The following is a 19479-nucleotide window of genomic DNA, read 5'->3' on the forward strand; positions in this document are numbered from 1 at the left end:
TAATGTATGGAGGGTAGGCCATTTAGAACTGAGATGGGGAGAAATTTCTTCACCCTGACGGTGGTAAGCCTGAAGAATTTTCACTACAGAAAGCAGTTCAGGCCAAAACAGTGATAATTTCAAGGTGTAACATATAGTTCTTAGGACTAAAGGGATCAAAGGGCATGGGGGGGGGGTGGTGAAAGCAGGAACTGAGTACTAAGTTGGATGATCAACCACATTGAATGGCTGAACAGGTTTGAGGGGCTGAATGGCCTACTCCCATTCTGCGGTGCTACGTTTCTAAACAGAGCTACAGGAAATTTATACCCAGGGAGGGCAGATGGAGCTCTCAATTCAACAACTGAGTGAATGCCTCAGCACAGGCCAGGCATGGTGTGTAAGTTTTAATGCCACACGGATGCTGCCTTTATCACTCCATCAACTCTGAACACACCTCATCTGGATAAGAAATGAGACTCCTGTCACCTAAAGGGTCACTATTGACTTTCTGATCTATTCTTGAGAAAATATTTTCACAGGTTCTGTACATAGACAGCACTCTGCTTCCTTTGCTGACTGAGATCCTTACACTTGACAACACCTGAATCAAAAGATGTCAGGGATGCACCTGATCAAAGGCATTTCACCAGAAACAACACAGAACTTGTATTATCAGAGCATTCAGTTTATTGCAAGTCTCTCGTCCTTTTGGGAGATAAGACAAAAGAGAGCTGCTTAAGAAAAGAAACCTTCCTCATCATGTTAAAAGGTTGTCCCAAAGCAGTTTGCAGACAGTTTTTTTTAAAAAGGACTTGCATTTATATAGCGCCATTCACAACTTTTAAAGCTTTGCAGCCAATGAAGTACTTTCAAAAATTGCTCTGTCGTAATGTCCGAAACACAGCAGCCAATTTACACTTTGAGAGCTTGTGGGGCATAAAGTGATGTATGACGAGATAGAAAATAACACTCAGAACTGCACTCTACAGATGCTGCAGAACTTCGCCAGCAATGTTTGCTTAAGTCAAATGACTACATAATCTGTTTTAGTAACACTAGCCTTGGGATTTTTTCACGGCAACACAAGAGGACAAATGAGACACTGGTCTGAGGTGCCATCCAAAAGATGGCATTTCTGACTACCAGCACCACCACAGCAGAGTACTCGAAAGCAGAACCTGGATTATTTCTGCTGCTGTTCTCTCCCTCTGACCTCCATCTCCACCAATGTGTTTCCCCCTCCCCCATCTTCAACACAGATACCGACCTTTCCTTGGCTACAGAGAGAATGGGAGATAATAAGATGCTCGAAGCCAGAGCCTAGAGGTGTGAAGCTAGAAAATCAGACAGCATCAGAAAAGTCAATGTTACAGGGCAAAACCCTTCATCAGGACTTTTCCTGGCTATATGTAGTTCTGAAGGCGCACTGAACCTGAAACAGCAAACTTTGCTTTCTCTCCACAAATGCTGACAGATCTACTAAGTTTCTCCAGCTATTCTTGTTTTGCTAACAAAAATAGAAATTGCTGGAAAAGCTCAGCAGGTCTGGCAGCATCTGAGGAGAGAAATCAGAGTATTCCTTGTTTTGGTGCTGTTCTAGATTATTTTCTGCAGTAGCCTGAACTGTTTTACAAGCAATTTGTTTGCAATCGTGTCTTTTACAGGATTAAGTTCTTTGGTCTTTTTCTTCTGTTCAGAACCACTAATACAGCTATTTTCTTTCTGAAAAGAAAAGGCCCAGTTTGAAACCACTAATACTGCTACTTTCTTTCTGAAAAGAAAAGGCACAGTTTGGCACGTACATAAAAATTCACAGATAAATTGTATCAGAGATAATAGGAATTAGAGATACTGGAGAATCCGAGATAACAAGGTGTGGAGCTGGATGAACACAGCAGGCCAAGCAGCATCTTAGGAGCAGGAAAGCTGACATTTTAGGCCTAGACCGTTCTTCAGAAAAATGTCAGAAAGATTTTTCTGATGAAGGGTCTAGGCCTGAAACGTCAGCTTTCCTGCTCCTAAGATGCTGCTTGGCCTGCTGTGTTCATCCAGCTCCACACCTTGTTATCACAGATAAATGGATTTTGTTTCTTTCAGCTTGTGTTTCTGTATTGTCCCAGCCCATCAGAAATGTCCTTCAATAACGTACGCTTGCCTAGCCTTGGCTCATTAAGAATCACTGATTTAGATTCAGCGCCTTAAAACACAGAGGAAGCTATTCAGCCCACTGTGTCTACTCCAGTTTCAGATCTCCATGAGGTGCCACTCCAATGTTCTTGCCCCATAACCCTTTGTATTCTTTATTTTAAGGTCTGACTGAAGCTACTTCCACAATATTCTCAGGATCATTTTTTCTTAAATCCTCACCATCTCACCTCCAGTTCCCTTTACCAATCATATTACATGTGTTCTCCAAGTTATCAACTCTCTTGCCAGTCACAGTTCTGGTTATTTATTCTATCAAAATCCTTTTTGATGTGGAAATCTTTGATCAAATCTCCACTCAAGCTGCTCTAATCTAAGGAGAGCAACCCAGTTTATCCAGTCTTTCTACAAAATTAAAGTCCTTCATCACTGGTGTCATTTTAATATCATTTCTCTGCATCCTCACTAAGTCCTTGATATCCTTCCCATAGGATGATGCCCAGAATTGGACACAATACACCAGCTGAACTGACCTGTCAGTTATAAAGATTTATCGTACCTTCCTTCTTGTTGCACTCTTTCCCATAACTAATAGAACGCCCAGGATATGAACAGATGAACTAGCCATGATGTGGAGGTGCTGGTGTTGGGTTGGGCTGGGCTGGACAAGGTCAAAAAAAAAGTCACACAGTACCAGGTTTTAGTCCAACAGGTTTATTTAAAGACAATAGCTTTAAGAGCTTCAGAGATAATGGGAACTGCAGATGCTGGAGAATCCAAGATAACAAAGTGTGGAGCTGGATGAACACAGCAGGCCAAGCAGCATCTCAGGAGCACAAAAGCTGACGTTTCGGGCCTAGACTTTTTCTGATGAAGGGTCTAGGCCCGAAACGTCAGCTTTTGTGCTCCTGAGATGCTGCTTGGCCTGCTGTGTTCATCCAGCCCCACACTTTATTATCTTTGCTTTAAGAGCTTTGCTCCTTCCTTGGCTGTAGTGTTAGGAATGAGACGAAGGTTTTGATTAAGGATTTAGCAGGAGGGAATCAGCCAGCCAACTCCGGTTTATTCAATACATTCTCGCCAGTTGTATGATCCTTTGATCTTTTACTTATAAATTCTCTGCCTTGATACTTCTTGTCTCTTTACATGTGTGGAAGGAGCAGCACTCCAGAAGCTACTGTGTTCAAATAAGCCTGTTGGACTATAACCTGATGCCATGTGATTTCTGACCAGATGAACTTGGAGCAGAAGTAGGCCATTTAGGCCTTTGGGTTTGTTCCAACAGTTAATAAGATTGTGGCTGATTGGAAGGTGACCTCAACTCTACTTTCCAGCTAACCCACTCCACATCACACAGTCTCAGTCAGGGGTGGCTGAGGCATCATGAAATGTGCTCAAAAGCCTATGCACGCCAACCCAAACCCTAGCATACAATGAACGCCAGGAATTGGCAATCACCATTCCACCCACTGGTTCACTTGTGGGTGAAGTCTTCCTTATGGAAGTGTTATGGTCATACAGTCAAATCCTGGTGACAAGGTTCAAAATTCTAATGGGTTGGTATTCACATATGATACAAATAGAAAAGGGCCACAGTAGCACCAGATAAAGGCAAAGCTGATTATTTCACTGGTGTCACCTTGCAGAGAAAGTAATTCAACAAACTTTTATCAGTCTTCTTCCACATACCGAAAGACCTACTGCTTATTTCCACTCGTTATTAATTTTGTTTCATTTTTCTGCCTTTCAAGTGCTGCACCTCCCCCTTACTCAGTTTTTTTCCCTCAACAATCTCCATCTTTATAACTACAAACATAAAGACCTGTGTTTACATAGTGCCTTTCACAACCTCAGGACATCTCAAAGCACTCGACTGCCCCTCAAATTCTTCTTACACTGTCCCTCTGTTGCACTGGAGGGAAATGCAGTCACCAATTTGTGCAGAGCAAGATCAGACATGCAGCAGTGGGATAAATAAACAGACAAACTGCGACGGGGACTGAAGGACAAGTGTCAGACACAAGATCAGATAGAACACCCCTGCTCATCAAAATACTCCCACAGGATCTTTTCCACGAATTATAGCAGGGGGTGGGGGTGCTGGAGACAGACAGAATCTCAGTTTAACAATTCATCTAGGGGTGTCAGGTCTCTGCAAGACGGCTCTCACTATAGCCTTCAGACCAAGTGGCACTAGCCATTAGCAAAGAGAGATTTTAAGGGAATGAAAGAGGACATTTGGGAGGGCTTGCATTCTCCATTGATACTTCAATCATTTCCAACATCCCCTGCCCCTAAAAAATAACTCCATGGTGAATTATTTTTACAGAGCTTGAAATTAATAAATCGCTTCAAAATATTTAAGCCAGAATTAAGTAAATGCCCACAAGTTCCTTTGGTGTTATGGTAATTAGCAGCTGGGATAAAGGTTACACCAGCTGATTGCTAGAACCCCTGGAATAAATCTGCAGTGAAAACTTACTTTGTAAAATATATGTTTTCCCAGTTCTCATTGTAAACACCCATTCCTACCAGGGGAACTGGTTCTAAATATCTCAGCCTAAATGGTCATTCTTCACAGTCAATGCTGACAGGTTGTTCAGCTGTGTGTGGCTGCGCTCAAGCAGTCAATCCTCACTTTCAAACAGGAGTCACTGATACCAATAGACAAAGAGAGGAACCTTGTCGAACTTCCACCTTCGTTAGCCAAAGGAAATACAACCATACTGCCCTGTATAAATCACCAGAAGTCACACGGCTGTTCTTACTTTATTAAACTTAAAATAAAAACAGGCTGAAGAAACATGTGAAGAGCAATACATTCAGGTCCTATCACCTCAACCGATAAACATTTGCATAATCCTGAAACTTAGTTGCTTGGGACCAAACTTTGCCCTTCTTCTCTGTTTGTCTGATCAACATTGGCTCAGAGTTTGGGAATGCTTCATCTTGAGAATTCTCATCATGTTCAAATTCCTTCATGACCTTGCCACTCATGGTCTCTGTAACTTCTCCAGTCCTCAGAGATCTCTGCACTCTTGAAATGCTGGTCCGTGTGCATCCCTAGCTTTTAATCCCGCCACCACTGACTGCTGTGCCTTGAGATGGCTGGGCTCCAAGTTCTGGAATTCCCTCATTAAATCTTTCCACATGCCGACTCGCATTCCCCCCACCCAATCATCTCTTACCCCCCCTCCTTCAAGCCACTTCTTAACATTTACCACTTTAAATATGCTTTTAGTCACTTGCTCAAACGTCTCATTATCAAACTGGGTTTCTTTTCATGCCTGTTTTGAAAATCCTCAAGACTGTTTGGTACATTAAAAGGTGCTATACAAATGCATGTTGCTTTTCAAACATGAAACAGCCGAAGTGTAAGTGACCAAGGCAATAACACTCCCCTTATTTCTAAGTGCCTCCTTACACAAGTACGCACACACTCATCTGACCATCCACCTCCCAGGCCTCTCTGCCACTGCGCTGAGGGATATGGGGAGAGCAAGCTTCCAGGATTCTTCTGAACCGTGGCAGGAAACAGCTGGCACAGGACACTGTGGGCCGAGTGGCCTCCGGCTGCTGCAAACTCCTGCAGTGCAACTTTGCGCTTTCAATATGGGACCGGTTCAACTGACTTTCTTTTGAAAGTGCCACCTGCAACTTTTTTTTAAAAAGAAAAGAATAAAGCGCAGTTCCGTATTTTGAAATGGCTTGTGTGATCTGGCACCCCAGCCCCAAACCCGTTTATTTTATTTCGCAGTGCTTACATGTATCACATGGTTGCGAAGTCTTTCAAAAGCACTTTATATCCATCATTGCGTAGCAAAACCATTACGGCACAGGGGTACAGACACACTGTAACGATTCACTGTTTTAAGTAGCGTTGGGTGCGGATGAATGGTGGCTAGGCAATCAAAACATACCCCTTACACTTCTAATATTGCAACGGGATTTTTAATCTCCACCTGAACTCTTTACTCAGAAAAGATCTCGCCAGAACAACGGCTATACCTTCAACAAAGCAATCTTAATCGCTACGGTCCTGAACTGAAGCCACAATCTTCGGCTACCCAATGGCAAATTGACATAAAACTTGCCCCCCTTATCACAGCGGCTGTTCGAAAATATGCGTGTCCGCTGACTGACACCAATGATTCATTTCAACATTCAATCGAATCGAATTATAAATTAAACCGGCATCCAACAAACATGAGCTTTCAGCAATTAGCAAGACGTCACGAACCTGACACTTCGCAGTCGAACTCCCCAAAATCCACTCCTCCGGCGTTTTCTGATGAAAACTTGAACACGAAAAGGAAAATCCACTCCGGGATGATTAAAAACTGGGCACGACCGTCAGAAGGAAAAACACTTCGCTTTTCAAATACACCGCCTTGTTCTGTTTGAAGGTTGCAACGGGATCTTGGTGCAGAATGTAAAGACTAAGTTAATAACACACAGTCTCTCACACACTCATATATATATGTATATATTAGAAAAAGAGTAGGAAGGGAGAGCAAGAGGATGTCAAGAGGATAAAATCCTCTCGCATTACAATACTGTACCGGTGATGCTAGGAGCTTTGACAACCCCTGTCAATCGCTGCAGTACCAAGTGCTCGGCCTCATTACACTGTTCCTGCCCTGCACTTTCCCTGTTATTTATGTTTTCAGTTAATTTACAGTTTAACGGAGTGAAAGCTTTCGCTCCATCACTAGATCTTGTCTCTCTGCCTGGAACTGATGGACACCGCGGGCCCACGTGAGCCTCCAGCTGATGTGTTTGTTACAAAAAAGTTTCAAGGGCGGCCCCCGCCCCGTTCCCATTGGTGCCCCCTCGTCCCCTTATTAGCATGTAACCGCTCCCATTGGCAGCCTGTCGACCAGTATCCTTTCTCCCTCCCCTTTCCATTGGTCATCCTCCCGCACTCACTCCTTATTGAATAATCCGACTGCCAATCAACCACCATCTGTCAATCATCCACAGGATTAAAACTGGAGCACTTTCCGATTTTGCATTTTTTTTTATCTTTACGCATCTATGTCTCCTTTTTGTAAACAATGCATATTATTGCAGTTAATTACTTTCATTCTCATGCCTCTCTCTCAGCCTCGTCTTTACACCAGCCGCATTGTGGCGCATTTTGTTTTGTTTCAAAAGGGGCCACCTCAACACTGTCACTGATCCCAGCTTTTAGGGGCCGTGTCCAAAACGGATTGATCCTTTATTCCTTTATTCATTCACAGGATGAGGGCGTCGCTGGCTAGGCAGCATTTATTGCCCATCCCTAATTGCCCAGAGGGTGGTTAAGAATAGGGATATTGAAAGAAAAGCAACCGCCTGTTTGCATTTCTTATGGTATCTATTTATTTTATAAGCGGAGAGGCGCAGGCTCAAGAACAACGCGCCCAGATTTCCACCCACGTCTTTTAATTTTCCGAACCATAGCATCATCCCCCAAAAGGTGTCCGTTGTGTGATCTCATTTGGAGACGTTCCCTTATGTCGCAGCTTCTCGATTCCATTTTTGATCCTGTTGTAGCGCTCCTGATAATAGGTTTTTTTAAATATAAAATTTGCACTTACAGAGAGATTGTTGGCTGTATTGTCGGTAAATCGAAATACGTATCTCAGTTCCGGTCGATGTTGATCATCCTCCTGGCACTATTTCGAGCACAGATTTCTCCCAGTGCCTTAACCGACACACACAAAACACGCAGTTTCAGAAACAATTCACTGAAAACTTTGCTTCACTTCTATCATATTTTCAGCAGCATAAATATCTCATCCAGTTAATAGTCAACTAAATGTGTTCTTGGACTGTGGTTGCAGTTGTAACATGGAAAGTACAGAAGTGCATTTGTACACAGCAAACTCCTACACGTGGTAGTGACCAAATCAATCCTCTCAACTGGGGAGGCGATGGCCTAGTGGTAGTGTAGCTAGATTATTAATCCATAAAACCCAGATAATGTTCAGGGGACCTGGGCTTGACTTCTGCCACTGCAGATTGTGGAAATTTGAATTCAACATGAATCTGGAATTAAGAATCTACAGATGACCAGAAACAGCTGCCAATTGTCGGGGTGACACCCATCTGGTTCACAAATGCCCTTTAGGGAATGAAATCTGCTGCCTGTTACTCAATCTGGTCTACATGTGACTCCAGATCTACCACAATGTGGTGACTCTGAACTGTCCTCTGGGTATTGAATGCTGGCCGAGCCAGTGATAAGTATATCCCATGACTGAATTTTTTAATATTTTAAAAATTGATTGTGTGATAAATATTAGGTGGTTTTGATGGGTATGGGTTTGTACAAGGGGTCCAATTCTATATGTTGTTGATTGACGTATACAGATCAAAACCAGAAATGACAGTACTCACCACAACGGACCGGACAGTATAAATTCCAAGTGGAGTAGAATAACATCACTTTATCAGAAGCTTCACTGATGATGTCACCTAGCATGGTGATGAAACATCTGAACAAAAACAAGCCAGCTCGGTGAGCAGGTCAACAACCTTAGGCCACATTAATTTTCTGCAACATAGGTCCAAAGCCTAACGTGGAGAATTGAATTCAATTTTTAAAAATCAGTCCAATGGTGACCACGTAACCAGTGTTGATTGTCTTAAAACCCATCTGGTTCACTCCTGCACTTTAGGCAAGAAAGTTTGCTGTCCTTACCGGGTTTGACCCACATGTGACTCCAAACTCACAGCAATGTGTTTGACTCCTAACTGCCATCAACTGGTATGTGATGCCCATGTTCTGAATAAAAAGAAATAGGCAGGACACCGGGGGGAACAACTCTGCTCATCTTTGCCATCTTTTATGTCCACCCAAGGGAGCAGACATATGTACGTAGGTATAAGCAGCGGGAATTCAACCTCTTTGACCTGGCCCAGTGTTCCATGAGTCGATCTGACTGTAGCCTCAATTCCACATCTCCCTGATAACCTTTGAAACTCTTGTTAGTCAAGAGACTATGGGACAGTCATACCACCTTCTCTTCTGTATGTGTTGGAGCATGTGGACAGCAAACAATTCAAATCCCCGGAGCAACATCACCAACATTGTTATCACAGAATCCTACAAATCCAATGGCAGGATAAACACTCCAATATCAGTGTCTTTTCTCAGACCAACATCCCCAGCATCGAGGTACAGGCTTCTATCAAATAGCTGTGCTGGCTGGGTCAGATTATCCACATCAGAGATAATGGGAACTGCAGATGCTGGAGAATCAAGATAACGAAGTGTGGAGCTGGATGAACACAGCAGGCCAAGCAGCATCTTAGGAGCACGAAAGCTGCTGCTTGGCCTGCTGTGTTCATCCAGTCCCACACCAGATTATCCACACGCTTGACACAAAGTTTCCCAAAACAAGCTCTCGACTCCAAAATCCATCCTGGCAAGCAGTTACCAGGAGGGCAGAGAAAACACTTCAGGGACATCCTCAATGCCTCCCTGAAAAAACCCAACATCCCCAGTATTCTTGGGAATCTCTTGGCTATCTTACAAAATATCATAGGGAACACAGACTTATGTGAACCTCAGGAACTCCAAAAGAAAGAATTAGAGGCAGCATTCAAGTGAATTTACAAGAAATTCTTAAGTGTTGGCTTTGTTGTGTTTTGTGGAGGGTTTCTCCTCCATAAGCTTATGAGTTTTCTTGGGCCATCAATCCAAACACAGCTCATTAATGAGACACCCCATCCCTATAGCATCCAAAAATCCAAACTGGACAAGAAGCATCTGTGAAGGAGCCAACCACCACGACTGCCCCAAGCAGAGGCCAAGTATAAACAATGGAGGGAACATGTGAAAACCTGAGCACCCCAACCACTGGCCTCTCCAAACACCACCAGCCCCACCTACAGCTACAAGTGTGGGTACAGCATTGAACTGTCCAGTCATCTCAAGACCCACAAAACCAAAGCCGGAGAAAGTCATCCACAACCCCCAGGGACTATCTAAGAAGAAGGAAAGGAATAAGTCGATAATCAATTTATCAGTCCCCTAAAATTATTCAATGACTCAAGAGCAGACAGTTGAAATCTCATGCAAAAGATGATGCCCATGACAGTACAGCATTTCCTCAATCCAGCAGCGGGTGTGTCAGTCTGTAATTTTGTTCTCATGTCCTTGAAATGGAACTTAATCCCACAACATTCTGACTCAGAGGTGGGAGAGCTACTGACTAAATCAAGGCTGACACACTAAAAGAACAAATAACATCACCCAATATCAGTTCGAAACAAGGGTTGCTGGATCCGAAACGTTAACTCTATTTTCTCTACACAGGTGTTGCCAGACCAGCTGAGAATATCGAGCAATTTCTGTTATTGTTTTTGATTTCCAATATCCGCAATTCATTGTTTTTTTTTGCTTTACTGGCATCACTTTCTGACCCCTCCTTTTCAAAATTGGTAATAGTTTGAGAATCTTGGCCTTCTGTTCACATTATTCAACAACATCTTTGTGTCATCCTTTGTATGCAAATATGGTAAAGTCTCCCATAAAATGCTTCACAATGTAGTGTCTCTCTATTGTAATACTTCAATTCCAGATTAGATTTAGTTGTTAGATAACCTTCTGTTAGGAGGACAGAAACATATTATCCTAACCAATAGTTCTGTAACTAAATATTCTCCACCTAAAAGAAACAATTAACAACATAAGAAATCAAAGCAAGAGTAGGCCATCTGCCCTTTGAGGCTATTCCACCTCTCTGGTTGATCTCCTACCATGGATGGACATTTCTGTACTATCCCTGCGTTGCTGAATTCTGTTAAATATTCAGACATCTAATAGGCTTGTCTTAAATATATTCACAGTTGCTGGAGCTGAGAACTCCAAAAATCCTAAATGACCAATCCCTTATTCAGATACAATGACCAATACTAACCCTAACCCTATTTCAAGTTGTACATTCAAACTGATCTCTTTAAGTTAACATGCATTGTGGTTATCTAACAAAAACTTATAGGGGACACAGACTTGTGTGAACCTCAGGAACTCCACAAGGAAGAATTAGAGGAAGCATTCAAGTGAATTTACAAGAAATTCTCTAAGTGTTGGTTTTGTTGTGTTTTGTGGAGGGTTTCTCCTCCATAAGCTTATGAGTTTTCTTGGGCCATCAATCCAAACACAGCTCATTAATGAGACACCACATCCCTATAGCATCCTAATTATCCTGTGCTAGTGTGAGTCTCCCTCTTGCATAGCACAAGTGCTCTGCACTGCCAGGATATTCCAGAATTTCTGGTGCCAGTGCCACTTAAAAGGAATTGTGCACCCAATCAGTTACCGGCAGTCAGAGCTACCTTGTGAGGTTGAATTAATTTGCCCCAGAAGTGGAAGGTAATAGGGCCTTGGCACGCTACTTTATGGAGAAGCACTTCGTGGTCCTGGGAGAATAGGGTGACAGAGTGGAGTAGCATTCTCTTTTCCCCAGAATCAGCAGAGGAGGCCATGACTCCAGACACTGGAAATTTTGTCCAGGCTGCCACCTGGATGAGTGCAGTCTCAACAGTACACAGGGTGCCCAGTAGTATTCAAAGAAAGTCATTGACCTTCTCTGTTCTTCCAGGTTTAGTGCCACCATCTTCTCTCTGCCACCTCACATTCTATCTTTGCCACTGCACACACCTCCCACTGGCACTCATGCTCTACTACTCTCACTATTCCATGTGACATCTTCTCTCACTTGCTCTAACACTCTCTAATGCCCAAATCCCCACCCTACTAACCCTCTGCACTGCTTACTCACTCACTCAGGCCTCTTCACTACCTTTCCCCTCCACTGCCAGCGCCAACAGATGTACCGCACGCTTTCATTTCATTCACTGCATTCTTTTCTCTCATTCCAGGAGAAACCACTCCACAACAGAGCCAAAAACTGCCCTGCATTTTGCTCCTTTCCCCCAAGATCTTGGGACCTTTTTAGTGAGGGTCCTGTGGATCCTGCAGAAACCTCCATGTCTCAGCAACCAAGTGAGAAGCAATATTCATTACTGAGCTACTGTCCTGTGAGTCCCACTGCATGTGTATTCTCAACGTGCCAGAGCACCTAACCCTCGGTCGTGGTGCATCTCTCTTTTGCCTTTTACCGGTACCAGTGACATTGCCACAGTGTCTGTGGTCAAGAAGGCAAAGCCACAGGACATCCCTCTTCCACGTCTGAGGAAGAGGGCAAGGATGCCTTAGAGAACGAACCAGACAAGTTACTTCCTGCATTCCCTACAGATCAGGTACTGACAGCTCGGTAGGTACTGAATCAGAGTCAGCTGCTGCTGATCTCTTTACTGCCACGTCTCTGCAGCTGGTCAGGGAAGAAACACCCTTGTCAGCTGGCACTTGCAGCTCTGCCAGAGACCAGGCATCTGTTCAGACCCACACAGGAGAGGAGCCTGTGGTGTTTGACAACCAGAGACTTTGCTGCCATGCATGAGCAGGGACAGGAGCAGCAGGTTTTGGGGAAGGCAGTGGGCAAACTGGCACAGAGGGTACAGGGTTGCAGCAATGCCGTCAGACACCATGCTGCTTCAGGCATGCAACCACCTGGCTGCTTTCTTGGACAGGTTGGCAGCGGCCATGGAGAACCAGGTCCAGCAGTCTCAGAGTCTGCAGGATATGCACACGAATCTGCACTCTGTCATTCTGGGCGTTAGCGCTCAGCAACACCTTGAGCTCGCTCTGGGTGCCTTATCCTCACCAGGACACAGGGCAGTGCCAGGAGGCACCCAGACAGAGAGGAACCACATACAGGGCTCCCCACAAGTCAGGACACCTCAAAGGTGCTTGGGCCTTCCAATCCACCTGCTAGCCTTTGCAGGACACACTCAGAGTGCCTGAGGGTCCTTTAGACACAAGTACCCCAAGAGTCACCCAACCAAAACTCCAAAACCAACGGGGTCCACTGTAGGCAGGTTCTCTTCACCCCACCAGGCAATTCACAACCACACAGTGACGTAGTGGGAGAGAGAGAAATAAGAAGTCTTTCAAAGTGCAGCTAAGTAGGCAACTAGTGAGCAAATGCCAAGTAAACGTGGGAAGATCCCTCAGATACAGTGAGCTTCAGCCCATGAGCTGGGTACCTACCCTGCACACAAAGTCCCCTTGCAGCAGCATTGCATTGAGAGGTGCCAGAGATCCAAAGTGCAGCATGGCAGTGCAGAACCAGACAATCAGAAATGGGTCACGAGGTACAGGTTGGATGCCAATGACTGTAGGCGTGGGCAGCCCATGGAATGTACCCTGAGATGTAGATGCCAATTGTTCAACATGCAGGTCTGGATGAGCGAGGTATTAAGATGGAATTGACAGGAACCTACTCTGATTTTCATGTCAAGAATTCTCAGCTTCCAATTTCTATCTGATGGATGGTTGAATAGAAAACTGAATATTAATGAGGCAACATTAAGTAATAATGAGGCTAATGAGCAACAATTCATGTAAATAGGCCTCTCTCTTCTCACTACTGAGAATCATGTCTCGAGATGTGACATATAGTTGGAAATTCAAAAATTTTGGTCTCGCCGTTGGGAAATGCTTGGCTTGAAATCTCACCCAATTTTCCCAAAATTCTCCCCATGACCTACATTGTTCAGAAGGGGGAAGATTCCATCCACAGCCTGTGAACCTGAGCGTGTATCTGCCAGAGAAAAGCTCTTCCAAGAATCTGGTCTTTGGGGATTGTGACAAAAGCATTTTGGACTGTTTAATATTGTGGCACAGTGATAGTGTCCCTATCTTTGGACTGACTCTTGGGTTCAAGTCCCACCTGTTCCAGAGGTGTCTACTAACATCTCTGAGCTGGTTGATTAGAAAATAGGTTTAAGAAAAAGTATTATGAAATTATGAAGGAAATGTTGGGTTCTCTTCCCCATGTGCTGCATCACACAATGGCACAGTGGTCTTTATCCACTATGACATTGAGGGTGAGATCCACTTAGTTCCCCTCTTCCTGCAGTAAAGCCCTGCAAATAGTTCCCCTTCATCTATGTGTCCACTTGCCTTAGTTACAAGTGAATCTGAATGCAGTCTTTTACACAATTCAGTCTGGATCATACCTACAACATTGTGGGCTGAAGGGCCTGTTCTGTGCTGTACTGTTCTATGTTCTACTCATGCATAAAAGAATGCTTCCTCAAGTTCCTTCTGTTTCTTTTGCCAAGAAACCTATCCTCTTGCTACCGATCCCTCTGATACTAGAAATAGTTTCTCCTTGCTTACTTATGTGGAGGTGATGGTCTAGTGGTATTATCGCTGGACTGTTAATTTAGAGAACCCAGATAACATTCTGGGAACCCAGGTTCAAATACCACCGCACAGATAGTGGTATTTGATTTTAATACATATCTGGAATTCAGAATCTAATGATGATAATGTCGATTGTTGGAAAAACCCATCTGTTTCACTAATGACCTTCAGGGAAGGAAACTGCCATCTTTACCTGGTCTGGCCTACATGTGACTCCAGACCCAGGGCAATTAGGGATGGGCAACAAATGCTGCCTAGCCAGTGATGCCCTCAGCCCATGAATGAATAAATTACTCTGTCAAAACTCTTTGTCAGTTAGAAAAGCTCTATTAAGTCTCTGCCAAACCTCCTTTGCTTCAAAGAGAACAGTCCCAGCATCTCCGAATGTATAAGTATCATTGTAATGAAGAATGCAGGTATCGATCCCACTGTCCCTCACATACGAAGGGGGAATTCTCCTACTTGAGCTAATTCCCCAAGGTTCAAGGAAGCAAATCCTCCAGTCTGGATCCCATTGCTTTGTAGAGCATCCCACTTTATGTACCCAAAGATCTGTGGATCCAGAAGCTGCTCGCTATAGCAGAAATTCACAATACTATGTAGACAGCATCCCTGAATATCCTTGCCACCAATAATTATAATGTACCAAGACTCAGGAAAATACGCTGAACTCAATATGAAATAAATACTGGGGGAATAAACATCTTCATTAATCAAACATTTGTCTTCTATATTTTGGAATTGATTTTTTTGCACCGAATCACTGGTGCAGTGAGTTTGTGAACCTCTGGGATCGTAGGCTGTGAATGCAAACATCAATCGGCCAACACAAGCTCTAATTAGCAATCTCACTCAGAGGGCACAAAAGCATCTGGTATGGAAAATGGAAAAGAAATTAATGCTGGTTCGGTGGTTAATGTCCCTCGCCTGATTGTGTCATCAAGGGAGGCCCCAAAGGAAACTAGTCCCTTTAAGCTGAAGAGTGTTTTGCATGTTATCCGTGTCTTGTTGCAATCATTTCAGTTTCAGCAAAGCCTAATGAATGAGGAGTGCCTGAGCAAACCTGCAGCAAACTCGAGAGGAGCTGCCCCATACTTCAACTGCTCATTCTGTTCTTAACTAACTCCGTCATATGTTGCCTTCACAGTATATTACTGGGCAGCAATTATGCTATGGTCCTCTGTATGATTCTGTTCATCTACTGACTGGCAAATTGGGTGTTAAGGTTATAAATATTCTAACTCTGTCCAAGACGATGGCCTTGGAGCAGAGTGGAATCGATGGTCTGGTACAGATTTTTGTCGGGGCTGGGAGTGGTAGGAATTTGGACAATGGGCAAAGCGAATGTCCCAAACATTTTGCTGGAGGGGAGTGCAGCACCATCAATGATGTTGGAGGAAAGGAGTTGGATCTAGGGCTTGATAGAGAGCACAAGGGCTGTTGCTTTGAAAGGTGTGTGTGTGTGCATGCGTGCCAGGGAGGCTGGGGGGTGGGGGTTATGATAGTTTTCAATGAGGACAGAAGTCCAGTTACATTTGCCAGCTGATCTGGTGGCCAGGGAATGATATTGAATAGTCCGTAATTTAATGGCCATGGAACCAAGAGAGTACAAGCTAAGTTTCATTGACGCTGATCGCCCTTGTGCTTATCCAGAAAAGGTAGGAGGAAACGGGAAAACTGAAATTGGGCAGCAATGCCAATGTGAGGTGTGTAAGCAAAGGGTTCCAGACATATAAGGGAAAAGCAGATGGTAAAATGACATTCTCAGTTGGCATGGTGATATCATTGCATAATTAACAACACCCACAGTTATGAAGTTTTAATTTTTTCAAAAATATGTAAATTATGTACATGAAGTGCAATAATTTACATTTGCAGAGTGCCTTTAATATAATGAAGTGTCTCAGGATACTTCACAATGTTAATGTCCAATTATTTTAATAAACGGGTTATGCTGTTAATGTCACATATTTAAGGTGAAAAGGTAAAGACGTTTTGTATTTTAATTAATTAATAGTCTGGGTATATATACGTATCTACAAAGGCAGGACAGGTGGCACTGTGGACTATAAGGAGAATGGTGAATAAGTCAATAAGCTTTCGGTCAAAGGAAAACTTTATTTTGGTTCGTAATTCACCATTTTAAAAAAAAATTTGTTCACAAGTTGCAAATGCCACTAGCTAGGAAAGCATTTATTGGCCATTCCCTACTGCCCTGAGAACTGAACCAACAACCATATTGTTACAGGCCTGGAGTCATATGTAGGTGCAGGCAAGATTTGTATGGATTGTCACTCATTAGCCTCACCGCATGTAGATTTCCTTCCCCAAGGGAGAATAGTGAACCAGTTGGATGTTTACAACAATTGGTATGGTTGTTTTTTTAATTTCAGTTTTTTTTAATATTGAATTCAAACTTCACTACCTGCCACATTGGGAATCAAAACCCTGTCCCCTGAACATTAGCCTGGGGTTCTGAATTACTAATCCAGTGAAATTGCCTCTACACCATTACCTCTCCTGTACATCCCTTTCAATTGACAAAGTTAAATCTAGTTAATGCCCCGCAGGAGCCATTATGGCACAGGAAGAGACCACTTAGCCTACTGGGTCCAAGAGAAAAATCCAATCAGTCCCATCACCTCACACTAAACGATGGAATTACAGGCATAAGAAGTTAGTTTTATAACGTTGAGCTGAGAAGAGTTTGAAAAAGGTGAGAAAGTCCCAGGTGTTTGTAAATCTTATGGGTTATAGGAAAAAGGGGGAGTCTGAGGGAGGTGAGGATGTCTACATTTCTGGGAAAGAATTAGTTATAGCAGGTGACAGTTCGATGAATTCTAAATTTGGAGAAATTGCAGGACAAGGAAAATATGGCAACAACTATCCCATGTTAAAAATGCAATCTTCACAAGACGTGGAGGCCAAGCAAAAACAAAGTGTGCTTGAAGCAAGGCCAAGAAAATGAAAGGCATTCTGAAGAAGTACCAAAAGTCAAATGGGTAGGATGGAGAGAAATTTGACACAAGAAACTTTGACCAGGCAACAGGATTTCCTAGTGTATGTTGGCTATGACTGGATCTTTCAGAATATAATTGAATTAAAAAGCATTGAGCCTCCAACAGCATGTCATGCTCAAGAGCAGTTACACTGTTTTACCACCTTTTTTGTCTGTTATCGTCGTGAAATTGAGATATCCTTATTAAGAAATCAGTATGAATGTTCCCAATTGAATTTCAGAATAGGCTGAAAGGTTTGTCTACCATGGTTCAGCTGTGGCTGAGATTAATAACAGCTTTGTATACAATTTAGTTTCCTTACAAAAGGAAGAATATATTTACTGGGAGGGAATGTAATGGAGGTTCAATAGACTGATTCTCGGGATGGTGAGATTGCTAAACTCCCTCTGGTTTAAAGGAATTTGAAGTAATTTCATTGAATCATGTAACGTAGTTAATGGGCTTTACATTGTAGAATCTGGGAAATTTTTTTCCCTTGGCTGTAAGACTGGTCTCAAAACAAGGAGTCTTTGTGTGTCTGGTCATTCCTCAAGTGGGATATTTAAGAAGGCATAAAGTTTAAGTTGTAGTTATAAATTAGCAATTCATATTTCCTAATTGCCATTTGTTAAAGAAAATTTGTTCATAGTAAGCAACTATTTCCTTGTTAAGGACAGAAACCTGGTGAGTGTTTTTTTCAACCTGAGTTTATTGGTCAGGTCAGCTCGGGACTTTGGCGAGTTCTACTAATTCTTTTCAGCTGCATGTGAACTACCCTCTGTGTAAAAAAATTTGCCACTCGTCTTTTTAAATCTCTCCTGTCACGTTAGGAATACTCCTCCTAGTCTTGAAATCTCTACCCTAGGGAAAAGACACCCACCATTAATCCCACCTATACCCCTCATGATTTTATAAACCTATATAGGGTCACTTCTCAACCCACTATGCTCCAGTGAAAAAAGTCCCAGCCTATCTAGCCTTTCTTCGTAACTCAAACCTTCCATACATGGCAACATCCCTGTAAATCTCTTCTGACCCCTCTCGAGCTTGAACTTTCTTGCACGGTATTAGTTTTTAATTGAAAGGCAGGAGAGTTGACATACTGCAAGTAATGATACATTGGAGTCAGCTAATATTGAATTACAGTTAAAGCAGCTTGAAATGGAAAAATAAGCTTAAAAGTTGAAGATACAGCAGGATATTAAAAACCAAGGAATGGGAATGAAACTGAAAAGGTTGGGATTTAAGAAATAGGCACAAGATAATAAAAAAGACTAAAATCTGGAATTAGAGATGCAAGAGAAAAGGAAAGAAACTAAAGAATTCAAGATTAGACTAACATAGTTTTTAAAAAGCCACTAGATGCTGGTGTAGGCACTGATGGTGAGAATTCCAATAGTAATCTGAGGTCCAGAAAGGAAATGTTTACATTTGTACAGGCACTACTAAATTATAGGAAAAGAATGGGAAGACATTTTTCATGTCATTTCAGAAAGTAGCAAAATAAATTAATTGTGCAAAGGAAAACTAGAAACTGGAAGATGAAAACAGCCTATGCTGTGCAAGTTGACAGGCAAAGCACAGGAAATTTATGCTTCACTGTCAGAGGATGTTTCTAAGGAATTTCTAGTGTAAAAAGGATCTGTATTGGGACTGAAGTTAGTCCCTGAAGCATACAGAGAAATGGCTTAGAATTTACAAAAAAAAGCTTGGAATTTAAAGAAAAGTTGGGAAACTTACCCTGAATTTGAAAGAGTTAAGCAAAGTAATTTTGACAGTCGCTGTGAGCATTAAGAGTTGAAAACATTTATGACGTTGTCAGAGAGATTATTCACTACCTTGTGTAATAAGAATCCATGCTGAGGACCAAAGCACTGCAGCTGCTAGACAGGTTGCTATATTGGCTGATAATCATGACCTGATCCATAAAACTAAACCTTTCTTCCATCATGCTTATAAATTGAAAAGGGATAGAAAACTGGGAGAGTGGAAGGAAGGCAAGCAGCCAGGTATGGATAGCTGGCAATGTCCTTTGATCTCCTCTTCGGATCAGAAAGGAATGTACTGAGGAGAAAAGTAGAAGTG

The 19479-nt window shown here is 42.8% G+C and overlaps 1 protein-coding gene across 2 annotated transcripts in view; it reads right to left on the bottom strand.

The window, feature by feature from the left end:
* Positions 1-7815, bottom strand: part of mef2b (myocyte enhancer factor 2b) — a 135424-nt gene extending 127609 nt beyond the window's left edge. The window contains exons 1-2 of one of the 2 annotated variants that reach the window (XM_048560102.2): positions 7710-7815; positions 6368-6546 (exon numbers count right to left, since the gene is read on the bottom strand). The gene's annotated coding sequence lies outside the window, so the exon portion shown is untranslated. Of the gene's footprint in view, positions 1-6367; positions 6547-6689; positions 6885-7709 lie in introns of those variants that run through there. The other variant, XM_048560101.2, reaches the window with a different exon arrangement.
* Between the last annotated feature and the right edge of the window lie 11664 nt (positions 7816-19479).

Source organism: Stegostoma tigrinum, chromosome 30 (assembly GCF_030684315.1).
Source record: "Stegostoma tigrinum isolate sSteTig4 chromosome 30, sSteTig4.hap1, whole genome shotgun sequence".
Taxonomy (NCBI): domain Eukaryota; kingdom Metazoa; phylum Chordata; class Chondrichthyes; order Orectolobiformes; family Stegostomatidae; genus Stegostoma; species Stegostoma tigrinum.